This window comes from Herpailurus yagouaroundi, unplaced genomic scaffold, assembly GCF_014898765.1.
Source record: "Herpailurus yagouaroundi ecotype Mexico unplaced genomic scaffold, PumYag 161, whole genome shotgun sequence".
Taxonomy (NCBI): Eukaryota; Metazoa; Chordata; class Mammalia; order Carnivora; family Felidae; genus Herpailurus; species Herpailurus yagouaroundi.
The window spans coordinates 22,116,440-22,125,413 of NW_024412402.1; the positions used below are offsets into that span (position 1 = coordinate 22,116,440).

Genomic DNA, 8,974 nt, shown 5'->3' on the forward strand with positions numbered 1-8,974 from the left:
TCCACCACAGCTTTTTATTTGCATTTATGTTGTAGCTCCCCTAAAATGGATCAGGCTTTGCTCTTTCCACATTTCCCAGACCATGCTGGGAGCTCCCAAAGGACAGAGGTTTTACCTTATTCTTAAGTGTGTGTGCCCCATCTAGCAAGCAAGTGGCACATGCCATATGCTCCTCAAATGCTTGGAATTCAGTGAAGGAATGAGAACAGCATCTCAGGTCTGAGTCTCTGGGCTATTTGTCTAACCAAGTCTTCACTTTCTATGAGGTTCACACCATTTGCTCATTCTCCTTTCTTTTTTTCACCCTTTGTTACCTTCAGCCAGAAGCTAAAGCCTCTCATCTCATGCTCTGGGATCCTGCTTCTCACCCAGGGCCCAGCTGCTGAATAATCATTACCAATTAGGATACGTAGATATTGTCATGTAGCATAAGTTTTCACGAGGCAGTATTCTGTCCATACTAAATAGTTATACATGTGGGTACACTAGATGAGGGTGTTTTTCAAATGATGAATCAATTAACCAATTAATTAGTGTGTATTGAGCCCCTATGCCACAACCTAGCATTAGTGATATGGGGTGGAGGGTGAAAAGAAAGGGAAAGAAATGAATGTTTTATTTATATAGAATTGCCAATATTTGACCCCATAAAAGGAGCTATTTATATAGCTGGAGTGGCTTAGTGGACATATATTGAAATGGCAGAAACAAGGGATGGGTGAATATAACCACCATGGGATTACAGAGGGAGAAGTAACATGGGGTTGGGTTGTTAGGGTGCCAGGGAGAGGAACTTGCCTTGGGTCCTGGAAGTGGGTACATCCTGTGCTGGAGAGTACCACATCCCAATGTAGGACCAACTAAACTCTGTGTTTGGTTGGACTGGCAAGAGCCTAGGGGAGGACTTTTCCTGGGGTCTGTGGGGAAGCAAATCTGCACAGAGGAAGGGGGCCACGTCACATAGGGCAGTTAAAGAATAAGCCTTGGGATGCCATTTAAAAAAAAGTTTTTTTGGGGGGGCGCCTGGGTGGCGCAGTCGGTTGAGCGTCCGACTTCAGCCAGGTCACGATCTCGCGGTCCGTGAGTTCGAGCCCCGCGTCGGGCTCTGGGCTGATGGCTCGGAGCCTGGAGCCTGTTTCCGATTCTGTGTCTCCCTCTCTCTGACCCTCCCCTGTTCGTGCTCTGTCTCTCTCTGTCCCAAAAATAAATAAACGTTGAAAAAAAAAATAAAAAAAAAATAAAAAAAGTTTTTTTTTTAACATTTATTTATTTTTGAGACAGAGAGAGACAGAGCACGAACGGGGGAGGGTCAGAGAGAGGGAGACACAGAATCTGAAACAGGCTCCAGGCTCTGAGCTGTCAGCACAGAGCCCAACGCGCGGCTCGAATTCACGGAGCGGGAGATAATGACCTGAGGTGGAGTCGGCCGCTTAACCGACTGAGCCACCCAGGCGCCCCTTGGGATGCCATTTTGATGTGGCTATTGTAGGTTTTATGACAGGCCAGCAATTCTACAAAGCTGTGTTTAGTGGATATTAGACTCAAAATGTCCTAGGCCCATGTGGAAAGCTCCTTTGCAGTAAATTCACCTTCTAAGATGCTTTTGATCCAGGGATACTAATTAACAATAAAGGTATGTTAGATTTACTAATTTTCTCCAAAGGATAGTTCTTCTAAAGATTGGCCCCTCAAAAAAGAGGAATTGAGAATAAGCTCCTTACTCAGCTTAAAATTTTGATGACATCCTCTGAGCCATGTTCCAGCTCTGCTCAGGGCCCTCAAAATGAGTTTTTAGCACTCTCATCTTGGCTGGGATATCTTGGTGCTGGCTTCCTAATTAAAAAGGTGTCTGTAGAATGTTATTTCCTGATTAGAACTCAAACCCTGAGGTTGTAGTAGCTCAGAACTGCAACTCAGAAGTTCATTATACCCAGTGTGTGCTGAATATATGAGAAAGTCTTTTACCTGAATTGTGTTTGTTTGTTTGTTTGTTTGTTTGTTTGTTTTGGCCAGGGATTTTGCATTCAACTCTTTGACTCAAGGGTACATGGCTCCTGCACTGATCTGTGGTGGGTTGTCTGAGACCATTGAGGCAAACTTAGGGATCTAAAAACTGACAGCAAAACTACTGTATCACAGCAGAAGGTGGCACCTATTGAAAATCCTTCTATATAGGGGCACCTGGATGGCTCAGTCAGTTGAGCATCTCAGGCTCAGGTCATGATCTCAAAGTCTGTGAGTTCGAGCCCCGCGTCTGGCTCTGTGCTGACAGCTCAGAGCCTGGAGCCTGCTTCGGATTCTGTGTCTCCCTCTCTCTCTGTCCCTCCCCCACTCATGCTTTGTCTCTCTCTGTCAAAAATAAATAAACATTAAAAAAAAAGAAAATTCTTGCATAAATGCAGACCATGTTCTCAAAGGAAAAATTGACATCATAGCTCATAATGAACTATTCAGTCTAACCCCTACTTATGTCATTGTTTTTATGTGAAAGCCCATTTTCAAGTTCAACTCAAAAGCATTTTGTCCCTAGTGCAACTTTGGGAGAGGGAAGGAATCTTCACCTGTTGTGTTCACACTGAAACCCAGCACTCAGCGATTTGGGAGTCTGGTAAACAGGGACTTCAGGTTTATCCATTTTTGTCCTTTGTACCTGTTACTAGTGCTTCTTTTCATTTTCAAAAGTTCCCAGTTTGGCCAATACAGTGACATCCGTGAAAGATAGGATAGCCAAAATTACCTTACTTCTGAGGCTTTAAGAGCCATAGTGGGTACTCAGGGGAGGAAGGGAGTCTGGGGACCCAACGAATGTCTGGGAAGGGGATGCCAGGAGGTGACTGCAGGCCCCACAGATCTCCTGTGATCCTGCCAGTCTGGAATGTTTCTGCAACAAGGGATAATGTAAGTGCTGCTTTCTGCTTTAGGGAAAGTGTTTCCTAAGAGAAGAGGAAGAAAACAAAATAGGGAAAACCTGGGAAGCTCAGCTAAAACTGGGCTTAATGAGTCTACGCCTCTCCTGCCACCAACTCTTCTCCCCTCTGGTAAGAGAGAGGCAGCAGCTTTTATTCACTGAAAATTCTGATGACCACGGGAAGGAGGAAAACACAGCCAGATACTCAGGGCCCCTGTTTGGCAGGCAGCTGCCTTCTCATCCTGGGCTGAAGCTGTTTCCTGCTGAACAAAAAATGGCTGTGAAATGTCAGCTTGGGAAAGCATTGCTGGGCCTCAGCTTGTAACTCCTCCTCCTGGGGGTTTAGTGCGTGGCAGAGCAATCCTATCAGTTCTGCCAGTGATTCCCCTGCTGTCAATAGGGGTTATCATATCAATAGACCCACAAATAATTGCCTCCACCAACTATTGCATTTCCCAGAGAAGCTAATCCCTAAGGGGGAGGGGGGAGAACAGCTAATGAACCACATCAGAAGGTGAAGCAGAAGGAAAATCTCTCCTAGGAATGTCAAGGCAGCACATGCCTCTCTGTGAGATGATAAGGCAACAGGGTTTGGGACTTGGAGAAAATCTCTAGCTGCAAACAAGACTGAAGAAGGAGGAGAAAAAGAAGGAAAGAACAGAATCGGCTTTTTACCCTGTGTGCCTCATAAAATGAATGATCAAAAGTAAATTACAGACTTGCAAATGAGTGGTTAACGACTGAGACAATATGAGTGCAGAGAGAAGCTCATCAAAACACACTGGGCAAGAGCAAGAGAGGGAAGGACTGAATACAAATGACACTCTATAAAGCTGGAGCATCACAGCAAATGGCCCCCAGCGGAGGGCCAGGGTCATTCCCCACACCTGTTAGGGGCAAGGGGAAACGTGCCAAGGCTCCTTTCAAAGGAGGAGGAGATGAAGAGGCTGTGTGCATGGAGGAAAATAATAAGGGGGAAGCATGGTAGAGAGGAAGGAGAACAATGGCGCAGCAGCCCCCAGCTCCCCAGGGGAGCTGATGAGAACAGCTCTCTCTTCCCTCTACAATGGGATGGGACTTCAGTGTGCAGTGGGGCTGGGGGAGGGTAAGAGAGGCTCAGGGACAAGGATATTCTTTGCAGTCATGCACAACCTCCCACACTATAAATGCCCTGAATGGTGGAAGTCATAAAATGGGGTGAGGTCAGGGTCAGGGAGCCCCGGATTTACTTAGGATCCTTGTGAAGCCCCCTCATCTACCTCGTCTTTCAGCTGCTGCTTATTCCACGGGGACTTCAAAAAAGCTGGAGAACTCAGGTTCTGGGAACATTTTAGTGGGAGGGAGGGTGCCAAAGCAGAACGTGCCAACACAGTGGAGCAGGTAATTGTAGGGGTGCCACACAGGAACCTCTCCACTAGTTCAGGGCAGGGTGGGGGACCAGAGGTGAACCATTAGAGGTGGCTGCTCTCAGGAAGATGGATACCACTGCATACTGCAAAGTCATGCACACTCATTGGACCATGGTTAATTACGAAACAAGTGATTTTGAAGCCCTAGGATGTGCCAGACTCTATGCAAGATGCAGAGGGTGCACAAATGGTTATAATTGTCCCCTGTATTTTAGAAGCCTACAGTACAGCAGGAGAGAACAGATATATGAATAAATATTTGCAAGAAATAATTGCAAAAAGAACAACTAGCTGAGCATTGTGGGAGGCTTCACAGAGGAAGTGACATAAGGTCTGGGTCTTAAAGTGCCAGATGAGGAGTGGGGTGAGGGTGGCATGCCAGGAAGAGGATATAGAGGCAAGAATAGAGCATGACGTGTTTAGAAAGTGGCAAGCAGTCAGTGTGGCTTGAGAGCAGGAGATGAATGTGGGAGGTGAATCTGGAAAATTAGGATGAGGATAGATTGGGGAGGGTCTTTAAGTTATGCTAAAGAGATTGGATTTTGTTTTATAGGGAAGCCACTGGTGGTTCCTGACTAGGGAAAAGGCATCATGGAATCTGTGGTTGGAAAGCCCTCCCTGGCAGCTGGGTAGAGGATACACACACATTGAGATGCCTGGGGACATCTGTATTGTGGTCATTGGGTACATCTGCTGTGCCAGGTGCCTACCTGCCCATATACAGGGATGAGGCCCAGCAGGTAGAAGCATGGGAGGAGCAGAATTGGCAGGGGCTAGCAAAAGGTATTAGATTTCTCCGTCCCATGCAGGGGAAGAGCCACCTGCTCCATGCAGGTTTGAGCCAAACCACACAGTAGGTTGCTTTTCTACCTGCCCTTTAGGCTTAGGTGGTAAATATTCAGCTCAAAGGACATAAAGTGCAGAACATAAAGAGCTAAGGAAACCCAAAGCACTAGCACTGGCATCTGTCCAGCAATGACCTTAAAAAGCCAAGAAATCAAGAAGTTTTCCAATAGGTTTGAATTTCTGATAAATTAGCAAAGACAACTAAGATGGTCTCTTTGCTCCCCTTATCATTTAAGCACGACATTTGTCCTGATTTAATTTTCATTCGTTAACATTTGCAAAGGATGTTGGGACTGGAATTTTCTTGCTTTCCCCTACCCTGATACTTAATTGATTCCTATTGATCCTTAGGTCACAGCTTAAGCGTCACTTCCTCAGAAGAACCTTTCTCAACTCTATAGACTGATTTGGTCCTCTTAATTTTTGTCTGTCTAGGACCTATCTCTTTGACAATAGCCCTGTTTTAGATCTTCTATTTTTTCTCCCTTTCTTTCAACTTCAAAGCATATCTTCCCCATGATACATTCGCCCTAGGCATAAGGACTTCTATATTGACTGATGAAAACCATAAATAAGCAAATTCGCAATACAGTGTTAGGACTGAACATGGCTGTGTGCGTGTTAATTTCTTGCATTTGTTACTGGTTTATGAGGGGCCCTCATCCGCAATAGAAAGGGCTACTGGTCTAAGGAGAAATGGATAGAGATATTTTGACTTAATGGATCTTCCTCATCAACTTTCAAGTTCCATATCCACTATTTAAATCTATTATATGGCCCCAGTGTCCCTCATCTCTGAAGCTGTACCACTTCCAAGGCATTGGCTGGAACGTGTGCCCCTAATCCCAATGAATGGAGACTACCAGTTGCTGAAAAAGTTTATTTTCCCCTCTTCTTTACACACAATTGTGTTAGGGGAAGCAATGTATCCAAGTATAAAAGATATATTTCCTAGCCTCCTTTGCACCTGGAAGTGGACACATGGCACAGTATGGCCAATAAGATATCAGTGGAAGTCATCAGGTGGGCCTCCAGGAAAGCTGTATAAGAGGGACTAGACTCAGTTGATACATACACTTTTTGCATTTCCCTCATTCTGGAGCTAGGATGTGATGGCTAGAGCTGGAGTGGCAATCTTGCAACCTTGAGGCAAAATCAAGCAAATTCCACAGACCTCAACTTGGACATCCTTGAGCCACTAAACCAATATCAGCAACTGCCTACATCTGGACTTCTTACTAAGTGAGAAAAATAAACTATGATCTTGTTTAAGCTAACATATTTTGGGTTTTTTTTTCTGTTATATGCAGTAAAACTCAATCCTGAATTGATATACCCATCGTATTTTGCAGGCATTCTGGTGAGTGAGTCAGCCAAGCTTATGAGTACCTGCACCTTATTAGGTTCTAGGAGATTTCTTCCCTCCAGTGGGATGAGCACCAATAAGTAAGTACACTTGTCTTATCGCCTCTAGTAGGCACTGCCAGATCAAGCCCCTGCCCTTCCTCTAACCCCATTTCATACTGTCCCTTTTTCTTCACATGCAACAGTCTCTAGTCCCACTGATTAAATTTATGGAATATACCTTTCCCCGGGTCAGGTTCTTCTTACTTGATGTTCCTCCCTCTGTCTCCATCCCTCCCCCAACTCTTCAGGGTCTCTTGAATCTTACCATGAATGCCATCTGATATCTAAAACAAACCCTTTCCTATTGCCCTCATTATTTCCATCTCAATCCTTTTTCGGTTTGTTTTATTCATGGCACTATCACGATTAAAACTTTTATTGTTTTTTTCTTGTTTATATATTTTTTGTCAGTTTCTCTCTCTGCATCCAGCTCCTTTCCACCCACCCCCTCCAATCTGAGGACTACATGCTCTCTTAGTTTCTGGGGAGCATCTCACATGTGGTAAACATAAAGGAGATGCTCAGTAAGCACAGCCCATTCTCACTTTGCATGGGTCCCATATTTGTGAATTCACTTGCTCACTAAAATTTATTTGTAACCCCCTAAATTGATACCCATGATGCTTTTGCAGTTATTCACAGACATGCAGAACTGTGAAAAATGTGAGTCACCTCATACACATGTTCCCAGTTGAGGTTAAACAAGATGATGCTCTGCCTTCTTGCTTCAGTCCTCTTAAACAAGTGTCTTTTTGTGGTCTGTTGTGTTTTTAAAAATCCTTTTGTGTTTTTTATTGGTGTTTTCCTGTGTAAAATGGCCCTCAAGCATAGTGCTGGAGAGTCACACAGTGATTCTATGTGCAAGAAGGCTTTATGTGTTTATGGAGAAATATATATGTTTAAATGAACTTTGTTCACGTATGAGTTATGGTGCTATTGGCTGTGAGTTTGATATTAATGAATCAACAATATATACTAAACAAAGTGTCTCTGAGCATAAAATAAGGTTTTGTATTGATGGGTTAACAAAAATCTTGTGACCAAAGGCTTACAGGAACATAGTCCTGTACTTCCCTTAGGAGCAATGGTTCATTGCTTTCTAATTCATGTCCACGGTGACTTTATAGAACAGTACTACCACAGGTAACAAGAATGGACTGTATTTGTTGATGAATGCTAATGTTTGTGCTGGGTGTGATGTGCGCACAGGGGAGGGAGAGGGAATTCTCAGCATCATAGCCAATGCATAGTCAGGCCAAGTTAATTCTGCTCCCAAGTTGGCAGATCTGGAGATTGTTTTTTGCAGGTAGAGGGAGGTTTCTTTAATTCTCTTGGCACCATCCTGTAGAAGGACTGTAGCGAGATGCCCCAGAATCTACAAGGTGCCCTGAGGTGGTGATGTTTTTGGAAAGGGAATTAAGAGCCAGCACCTCTCTGCGCCTGCCTATGTCAGACAATTATAGAGAAGAAGAATGACAAGAGAAAATGAAAAGGAAATGGGCTGACAGCCTGCAGAGTGGTATTTCAACTCCAACACAAAACATTCAGTAGTAATTATAGAATAACCTTCATTTAAATGCAAATAAGCCTGTAATTAAGATAAGGGACCTACCATTTGCCAGCGTTTTTGTTGTTTCTTTTTATTTTTTAAATTTTTGGGGGGTGACAATTACAATTTCTCACACATCCCCCTGCTTTATTGATGAGTAGTCATTATGTTTATGGATTGTGTTGTGAGTGCAATATTTGGATAACTGCAGAATAGAAATTAGTGTCACTTACTTTCAGCTGCCCCTAGCAAAAGGAAAAAAAATGTGTACAGTGCATAATGTTGACATAAGCAAAACTTCCTAAGTGGCATGGCCCTGGACGGCATCACATAATGTGCTGTCCCAGATCACCAAGAGCCTGAGACAAATGCACTGAGTCCAGAATTACAGAAGGAAACAAACAGCTTTCTTGATGACTTCTAGCAGAGCTGCTGAGCTCTTGCAAAGCATCTACAAATTGCACCAAGTGTTTTTCCTTGGTTGAAAATGGGCAGAATGAAAGATAGAATTTTTAGACATTTTCTCAATAGGATCTTCAGAGAGGGAAGATGATGATCTAGCCATGGCCTGTGTATTAGTTTGTGACACAGGACAAATTTCTTAGCCTCTTTTGCCAAGTTAATATTGATCACTTCACTTATTGCCTGCTATTGACTCTGATTGACTCACACTCTGGATTAGGAAAAGTGAGATCTCAAACAGACCAAATGGGCTACTTGCTGGGTAAGCAGTTATTCATTCATTCCCTCAACAAATATACCCCTTTCCCCAACATCTTTTCTTTTCATTTCATTTCATTTCTTTTCTTTTCTTTTCTTTTCTTTTCTTTTCTTTTCTTTTCTTTTCTTTTCTTT

At 43.6% G+C, this 8,974-nt stretch overlaps 1 long non-coding RNA gene across 1 annotated transcript in view; it reads left to right on the forward strand.

The window, feature by feature from the left end:
• Nucleotides 1–6,535: 6,535 nt before the first annotated feature.
• Nucleotides 6,536–8,974, forward strand: part of LOC121035301 (uncharacterized) — a 14,975-nt gene continuing 12,536 nt past the window's right edge. The window contains exon 1 of the long non-coding RNA XR_005792840.1: nt 6,536–6,609. This is a non-coding gene — a long non-coding RNA (uncharacterized LOC121035301). The remainder of the gene's footprint in view (nt 6,610–8,974) is intronic.